This window comes from Coregonus clupeaformis, chromosome 19 (assembly GCF_020615455.1).
Source record: "Coregonus clupeaformis isolate EN_2021a chromosome 19, ASM2061545v1, whole genome shotgun sequence".
NCBI classification, from domain to species: domain Eukaryota; kingdom Metazoa; phylum Chordata; class Actinopteri; order Salmoniformes; family Salmonidae; genus Coregonus; species Coregonus clupeaformis.
Genome location: NC_059210.1, coordinates 38,865,369 through 38,873,972, shown reverse-complemented (window position 1 = coordinate 38,873,972; position 8,604 = coordinate 38,865,369). Strand labels below are relative to the sequence as shown.

Genomic DNA, 8,604 nt, shown 5'->3' with positions numbered 1-8,604 from the left:
ACCAAGGCTATTTAGTCTGCCAATAAGAATGCGGTGGTTGACAGAGTGAAAGCCTTGGCAGGTGACGAAGACGTGACAGTAAGTTATTATGGATCACGAAACGATTGATAGGGAGAAGGTAGTGGGATTCAAAAGGTCGGTGATCTGTTTGTTAACTTGGCTTCAAATATTCAAAAGAGAGGATGGATAGGTCTGTAACAGTTTGGATCTGAGAGTGCTCACCCCCCTCTTGAAGAGGGGGATGACGAGGCAGCTTTCCAATCCCTGGGGATCTCAGAGTTACGAAAGAGAGGTTGAACAGACTAGTAATAGGGGTTGACACACCCCGCGCTAGTTTTAGGAAAGAAAGGGTAATTGTTACAGTGATTTGTAGGGGGTCCGAGATTTTGCAGCTCTTTCAGAACAACTAATACCACAGGGAAAGCAGAGGACTCAGTAATAAAAAAAATGGATCTGCTCACAATAGTCTTTGGGTAATCATGGTGATTGGTGCAGGAACTTCCTGAACAAACCCGGACCCTTATGGATATCAAGTGCTCTGATGGGGAGGGGAATGGATAGGGGAACAGTGAAATGCGAGAGGGGGGAGAATGCGAAGTAGTGGGAACACTAGCGCCTTACAGGGGAACAAGGATGGGAAAGGGATAGAGGGTAAGTGGAGCAGAGGGCTCTGAATGAGTGTGGGTGTTGGATACCTGGGGTGATGCGAGAGTGACCTGCCTGCCGCCCAGACCAAAAGAACGCGACGACAACGTGGGGTGTACTGTCCCTTCGTGCCACCAGAGTGGCACTGTCGCTGTCGCCCTCCACCTCTCGGACGGGACCACCAGCTCCATCAGCTCGGGAAACAGTCGGCCAGGGTGGGAACGGGTGACCCCTTCCAGGACGCCCTCTGGCGCCAGCAGGTTGTAAATGGATGGCCATGTAACAGTGCGGAAGGAAACATGGTGTCCCGGCAGGCCAGCTCCCGCCCGACGCCCTCCCGCAGATGGCACCGGAAATGGTCGATCAGGACCGCGCTCAACCCGACCCCGCTGCAAGAGTCGAAACAACGAAGTCCTGCGTGGTCCTCGGGCCCCTGCTCAGGGATAGGCCGTCGCCTCGACCCTCGGGCGGGTGATCGAAGACCGACGAAGGGAGCGAACCCCCGTAGCTCTCAATGCAGCTCCTTCTTGTTCAAACCACGCCGTCCCACTCCAGGGCTTCCCCGAGAGGCAGGGAAACGAGGACGGACACCTTCTCCCACTCCGATGGGGCCGGGGCCTGATGCTGGAGAAGTAGAGCTCGAGTTGGAGGAGGAATCCTTGGCAGAGCGCCGCCGTCCCGGCGAACTCATGGTCGGGATATGATCCCACGGGTGCTGGGGTGTGGGTGGATGGATCCGGTTGGCACAGCTGGTCTCGACAGATCGGGTTTCCTTCCAGGCGTGGACAACAGAATAACCCGATCCATCGCTTTTAACTGGCGAGCATCGTGGAATGTCCTGGACCATGCCAGACAGGCATGGCCCCTCCCGCTGACTCAAGCGGGTGGGTGATTCTGTGATGAGTGTGATTAGAAGGAGAGTTTATTCCGCCGGACACAGTTGCGCGATAGCGACTTAGCAAAATACAGGACAGGGGAACAATCTGACCCCGGCAATAAAGAAGGGGTAGCTCCAAAAAATACAGGCACAGGGGAAATATTACCGGAATAAATAAAGACAGCTACACCAATCATATAAAAAATACACAAGGAAAGGGGGAGAGGGAACACTTATACACAGACTAATGAGGGGAATGAACCAGGTGTGTGTAATTGACAAGACAAAGACAAATGGAATGATGATATATGGAGGCAGTGGCTAGTAAAGTGAGAGAAGGAAACCTGCCGAACAAGGAGGGGAGAATGAAGTGGAACTACAAATAGGTACAGTTACAGTGCGGCAGGTGTGCTGGCTGCTGGTAAGCTTTCTGAGGACATAATTTTGCCAACACATGGCTAACCTTTGTTAAACCAGCTAAACAGGTGCTCTTAGCGTAAAATGTGTTTGTAGTTACTTTTCTAGCTAATATGTTATGTTAAAGTTTACAATTCCTCTTCCATTTAAAATGTGGGAGGTAAAATAATGAAAAACGATCTACCAAATTATTATTTTAAAATGTGATTATTGTGAATATATTTACCTGATGATAAGACAACAAAAATTTTTTTTGCTAATGTATGATAGGGGCTGTGCGGGTTTGCTTGGTAGGGAAACCCGTCTAAAATATGTGGTTTGTGGGTGCTTGTGTGTGGGGGGGGTGTGTGGTTGTGTACATATACATGTTACTGCCTGTGTCTTCTCTTCATAATATGTATGTGTTGCAGAGTTTGGCCTGGCCCACTTTGTGTGGATCACCCCCCTGCAGTGTATCCGTGTGTGGGGCGGGATCTGGGAGCTGATCGAGGTGAATGGTTCTGTGCCCTGGCTGCCCCTCGACCCTGCTGGGCACTCATACAGGCCTGCCTCTCCCAGAAGATGGGGCCTCAGAGGTGGGTACTGGAGACAGGAGATAACACACACACGCACACACACGACACGTACACACACACGTGTGAGATGGGTTGTACAAGACAGGTAGCCCTGATTCCACAGTGATCTCATCTTACCCACAGAGAACAGAACGGATGGCTGTAGCCCCCGAGAAATGTCAACAAAGTGGGAAACGTGCCATTCAGACATGCACAACTTTCACTGTTCATACAAAACTCTTTGATCCAGAAATAAATCTTGTTAATTAACATCCAAACCCGTTAGGTCTTCATGTTTATGTTCTAGCCACCCCCCCTGAAGTTGAAAAGCATTAATTGTATCAATATGGTGTGTGTGTGTTTTATTTGGTGTGTGTGTGTGTGTGTGTAATGTGTCATTCGGTGTGTGTGTGTGTGAGTGTGTGTGTGTACAGTGTTTATTCGTGTGTGTGTGTGTGTGTGTGTGTGTGCGTACGTGTGTCGGTTGTGTGTGTGTGTGTGTGCAGTAAGTTATTGTGTGGGGTGTGTGTGTGTGCGTAGATCGGGTGTTTATTATGTGTGTGTGGGATCATTATCAGGCAGAAAAGAGCAGGATGATAGCAGGGTCTGGCTCGACTCAGAGATTGTAGAGAAATCACTTAGTGAAGGCCATGGCTGGGAGGAGGTGAGGGGAAAAGAAATCAGACAAAGACACACCAAACAAAACCAAATAACAATACTGTAATCAACAGAGACAAGTGATCTAACAAGCAATGTTAGGGCAACGATCCGAGAGCTAAGGAAAGTGGTATGCTTTGACTCTATTGTATAACTCTAATACTTAACGTGAAAAGTCATGTTAGCAATACGTAACCCATCGAAGATTTGGGAACAAAAAAATTGGGATAGATGATCTGGACATAACAGATTCCATCAAGATAATTTACTTCACTTCCATAAATATGACTCAAAGCCAAAGGAAGGATTAATTGTGGCTCATGATCATGACACAGTGACTTTCACAAACAAAGCCAATCAGAGAACAATCCTGCATTGTGTAGTCAGCCAATGAACGGAGAGATCTATCCTGAGTGTGATGTTTTTTGTTATAAATCCTTGAGTAAATTGCCAATGATCAATGTTTAATCCCGTCTGATTTTGGAGAATTTTGGGTAAATCATAATTTGATTTCCCTTTGGCTGTTTGTCCACCTATTTATGCCATCAAGTACATGACAGGATGTTTGTAACCTTGTTTAGGCAGATTGTGACAAAAATATGGTCGCCCCCCCACTTCCTCCCTCCCCCTCCCAGGGATGAGATGAGCTGACGAGGAAGATTGGTTTGATTTCTACAGTGCCTCCTACTTCTTCTCCGCCATCCTGGTCATTGTGTCAGACATCGTGGCCTCATGCCCTCAGCAAGGTACTTTTCCCCACTGTCTATATATATATAATAAATCTGATTGACTGTGATGTTTTTGATGTTGTGAGTATTTGTTTTGTATTTGTATTGTAAAAGTATGACAAATTAATTTCCTCTTGGGATTAATAAAGGACCTTCTTATCTGTTTTAAGAAACAAGAAACACACAATCCTTCACATACAATGTAGACGTATTGTGCTGGATATAATGAATATGAGAAAAGATCTGTGAAATATCATTGGGGATAAAAAAGACAATTGAATGGGGGCATCAGGCATCATCTGAGAAGTGATCATTACACCGCCTCCTACTGCATGGTGTCGGATGACCCTCACCAGACAGTGCCTGGCCTATACAGATGTGGTAGACACGGGCGGTCACAAAGATAGAGGTGAGGAGGTTATGCGTACTTGGGCATGGGAGGAAAAGAGGATGGGGGGAGGGAGAGGAGAGGGATGGGGGGAGGACAGGGGAGAAAAGAGGGGTGGGGGAGAGGTCAGGGAGAAGAAAAAAGGGATGGGGGAGAGGGGATGGGGATGGGGAGGACAGGGGGGGAGAAGGGTGGAGGGAGGACAGGGGGAGGAGAGAGGAGGGGGAGTTAGGGGAGGATGGGAGAGAGGGGAGAGTGGAGAGAGGGTGGGGGAGGGGAAAGGGGAGGGAGATGGGGTGGGGGAGTGACAGGGGGGAGAGAAAGGAGGGAAGAGGAGATGAGGAGTAGAGAGGGTGAGGGGGATGGGGGGGGTGGGGGGGAGGAGGGGAGGGGCCGGGAGGAAAGGGGGGAGGTTGGGTGTGGAGGGGAGTGAGGGAGGGAGAGAGGGGTGGAAGGAGGGAGGGGTGGGGGGAGGATGGGGGAGAGGGAGGGGAGAAGGAGAAGGGGGGGAGGAAAGGGAGGGAGAGGGGGGGAGGTTGGGGGGGAGGGGTGGGGAGAGAGGGGTGGGAGGGTGAGAGGAGGGGGAGGGGGAGGAAAGGGGAGGGGAGAGGAGGTGGGGTGGAGGACAGGGGAGGAGAGAGGGGGGGAGGGGAGGACAGGGGGAGGAGAGAGAGGGAGGGGGAGGGGGAGGAGGGGGAGAAAGGGGGGGAGAGGAGAGAGGGGGTGGGGGAGGAAAGGGGAGGAGAGAGGGGTGGGGGGAGGACAGGGGGAGGAGAGAGGACAGGTCAGAGGAGAGGGGAGAGGGAGAGGAAAGGGGGAGTGAGAGGGGGAGGGGGGGGAGGAGAGGGGTAGGGGGAGGAAAGGGGGAGAGGAGAGGGGTTAGGGGAGGACAGGGGGAGGGGGGGGGGAGAGGGGGAGGAAGAGGGTGGGGGGAGGAAAGGGGGGAAGGGGGGGGGGAGAAAGAGAGGGGTAGGAGGAAGGGGAGGGGGAGGGAGAGAGGGGAGGGGAGAAGAGGGAGGGAGAGGGGATGGGGGGAGGACAGGGAGGGGGAGAAGAGGAGGAGGAAAAGGAGAGGGGTGGGGGAGTGGACAGGGGAGGGGAGAGGGGTGGGGGGAGGACAGGGGAGGGGAGAGGGGGGGGAGGGGGGAGAGAGGGGTGGTGGGGAGGACAGGGAGGGAGAGGGGTGGGGAGGACAGGGGGAGGAGGGAGGGAAGGAGTGAGAGGGTAGGAGGAAGGGGGAGAGGAGAGGGGTGGGGGAGGAAGGGAGAGGTAGGGGAGGGATGGGGGAGGACAGGAGTGAAGAGTGAGGGGAGGACAGGGGGAGGAGGGGAGGATGAGGGGAGTGAAGAGGGGTGGGGGAGGAAGGAGGGAGAGGGGCAGGGGGGAGGACAGGGGGAGGGGAGAGGGGTGGGGGGAGGACAGGGGAAAGAGGAGGAGAAGGGAAGGAAGAGGGGTGGGAGGAGGAGAAGGGGAGGAGGAGGGGGTGGGGGGGAGGAAAGGAGAGGGGTGGGGGGAGAGGGAGGAAAAAGAGAGGGTGGGGGGGAGGAAAGGAGGAGAGGGGTAGGAGAGGGGAGGAGAGGGGGGGGGAGGAGAGGGGGGAGGGGAAGGAGGGGAGAGGGGTAGGGAGGAAAGGGGGAGGGAGAGGGGAGGGAGAGGGTGGGGAGGGCAGAGAGAGGGGTGGGGAGAGGGGAGGGGGAGAGAGGGGGGGGGAGGAAAGGAGGGGAGAGGAGGGGGAGAGGGAGGGAGAGGGAGGGGGGAGGAAAAGGGGGGGGGAGAGAGGGGAGAGAGGGAGGAGGAGAGGGTGGAGGGAAGAGGGTGGGGGGAGGAAAGGGGAGAGGGGAGAGGGGGGGGGGAGGGGGAGAGGGAGGGAGGGGGGGAGAGGAGAGGGGTGGGGGAGGGAGGAGAGAAGAGAGGGAGGAGGAAAGGGGGGAGGGAGAGGGGTGGGGGAGAGGAGGGGGAGGAGAGGGGGGGGGGGGGAGGACAGGGGACAGGGGGAGAGGGGGTGGGGGGAGGAGGGGAGAGGGGGAGAGGGGAGGGGAGAGGAAGGGTTAGGAGAGAGGGAGGGGAGAGAGGGAGGGGGAATGAGAGGGAGAGGAGTATTAGGGAGGAAAGGAGGGAGGAGGGTGGGGGGAGGAAGGGGGGAGAGAGAGGGGGAGAGGGGGGAAAGGGGGAGGAGAGAGGGGGAGGGAGGGGGGGACAGGGGAGGGGAGAGGGTGGGGGGAGAGGAAAGGGAGGGGAGAGGGTAGGGAGGAAAGGGGGGGGAGGGGGAGGGGGGGAGAGGGGTAAAAGGGAGAGGGGAAGGGGGGTGGGTGGGAGGAAAGGGAGAGGGAGAGGGGGAAAGGGGGGGAGAGGGGGGAAAAGGGGAGGGGGTGAGGGGGAGAGGGGGGGGGAGGACAGGGAGGAGAGGTGGAGTGAGAGGGGCAAGGGGAGTGAGAGGGATAGGGGAGGAAAGAGAGGAGAGGGTAGGGGGAGGACAGGGAGGAGAGGGTGGGGGGAGGACAGGAGGGAGGAGGGGTGGGGGAGGACAGGGGGGAGGGGAGAGGTGGAGGGGGGAGGGGGGAGGACAGGGAGGGAGAGGGTAAGGGAGAGTGGGGGAGTGGACAGGGGGAGAGGGAGGGTGAGGGGAAGAGGGGCAATGGAGGAAAGGAGGGAGAGGGTGGGGGGAGGACAGGGGGAGGGGAGAGGGGTGAGGGAATGGAAAGGAGGAGGAGGGGAGGGAGAGGGTAGGGGGAGAGAAGGGGGGAGGGAGAGGCAGGGGGAGAGAAGGAGGGGAGAGGGGCATATGGGGGAGGAAGGGGGAGAGAGGGTAGGGGAGAGAAAGAGGGGAGGGGGAGAAGGGGGAGGGGAGAGGGGCACGGGAGGAAAAGGGAGGGGAGAGGGTAGGGGGGAGGGAGAGGGTGGGGGAGGACAGGGAGGGAGAGGTGGTGGGGGAGCAGAGGGATGGGGAGGAGAGGGGAGGAGAGAGGATGGGGGGAGGATGGGGGGGGGGAGGACAGGGGGAGGAGAGGGGGGGGGGAAAGGGGGAGGGGGAGAGGGGAGGGGGAGGAAGGAAAAGGTTGAATGTTCATCAGATGCAGTAAGTATGCTGGAATCCTTTGGGTCATCGTGGAAGTAGGCATTTAACTTGGGGAGAGTTGGTAGAAGGCTGTAAGTAGTTGGGAGTGGGCCGGGAAAATGAAAAGAAGATGTTGGATGGAGTTGGCTTGGAGAATGCACAGTATTGATATGTATATAATGTAAAATGTATAGACTTTGAGGAGAGGAAGTGGAGGGGAAAGGAGTGATGTTAACAGAAGTTGATGATAACTGGTTTTGTGATTGTAGTGTTCCCGAAGGTTATGTCAGTGTCCCCAAAGGTTATGTCAGTGTCCCTGAAGGTGGTGTGCAGTGTCCCTGAAGGTTATGTCAGTGTGAATAGTCAGGTACCGAATGGTAGGTCCCTGATGTAGTGTCCTGATGGTATGTAGTGTCCCTGATGGTTATGTCAGTGTCCTGACGGTTAGCGTCAGCAAGTCCCCGGAAGGCTGGCAGTGACCCCGAAGTTGCGTCAGTGTCCTGGAAGGTTGGGTAGTGTTTGAAGGTTATGTAGTTCTGTAGGTTAGTAGTGTCCGAAGGTTATGTTTGTTGGTGGTTGTCAGTATCCCTAAGAAGACTATAAATTGGCAAAAAAAAAAAACAAAAAAAACAAAACAACACACACACACACACACACACAAAAAAAAAAAAAAAAAAATAACACATACACAAAATACACATACACACACACACATACACACACACACACACACACATACAAAAAAAAAAAAAAAAAAAAAAAAAAAAAAAAACAAAAAAAAAAAAAAAAAAAAAAAAAAAAAAAAAAAAAAAATAAAAAACAAATAAATGATTAGACATGCGATAGTAATATAAGCAAAAAAAAATAAAAATAATATCATTTTTGGGATGTTAGAGTGTTTTAGTGTAAACTTAAACGAAAAACCAGATATAAAGTATTTAGAGATAATGGAGCTTATATATTTTTGAATAAGAATTTTGAAAAACAATACCAAAATAAAAACTAGACAGTGTAAGAGAGAATCTAAAATTCAAAAAATGTATGGCATGGGGCCTCATTGATTTTGGTATTATGCTTTGAGTCACTCATGTAGCATAAAAAAAAAAAATGTAGAATTGCAGGAAATTAGCTTAAAACAGCAACATTGTTATGTTGACAGGAGGAGGTCCTTTAAAAATGTTGGTCGGAGACAGCTGATAATAGCCACCACTACACACTAATTTTACACCACAAAAATAGGGAAGGAGAAAAAAAGAACCCCACACGCACGCGCAGGATTAATC

General features: G+C 53.2%; 1 pseudogene; it reads left to right on the top strand.

Moving 5' to 3' along the window:
• Positions 1 to 590: 590 nt before the first annotated feature.
• LOC121564006 overlaps positions 591 to 8,604 on the top strand; it is a 59,806-nt pseudogene continuing 51,792 nt past the window's right edge.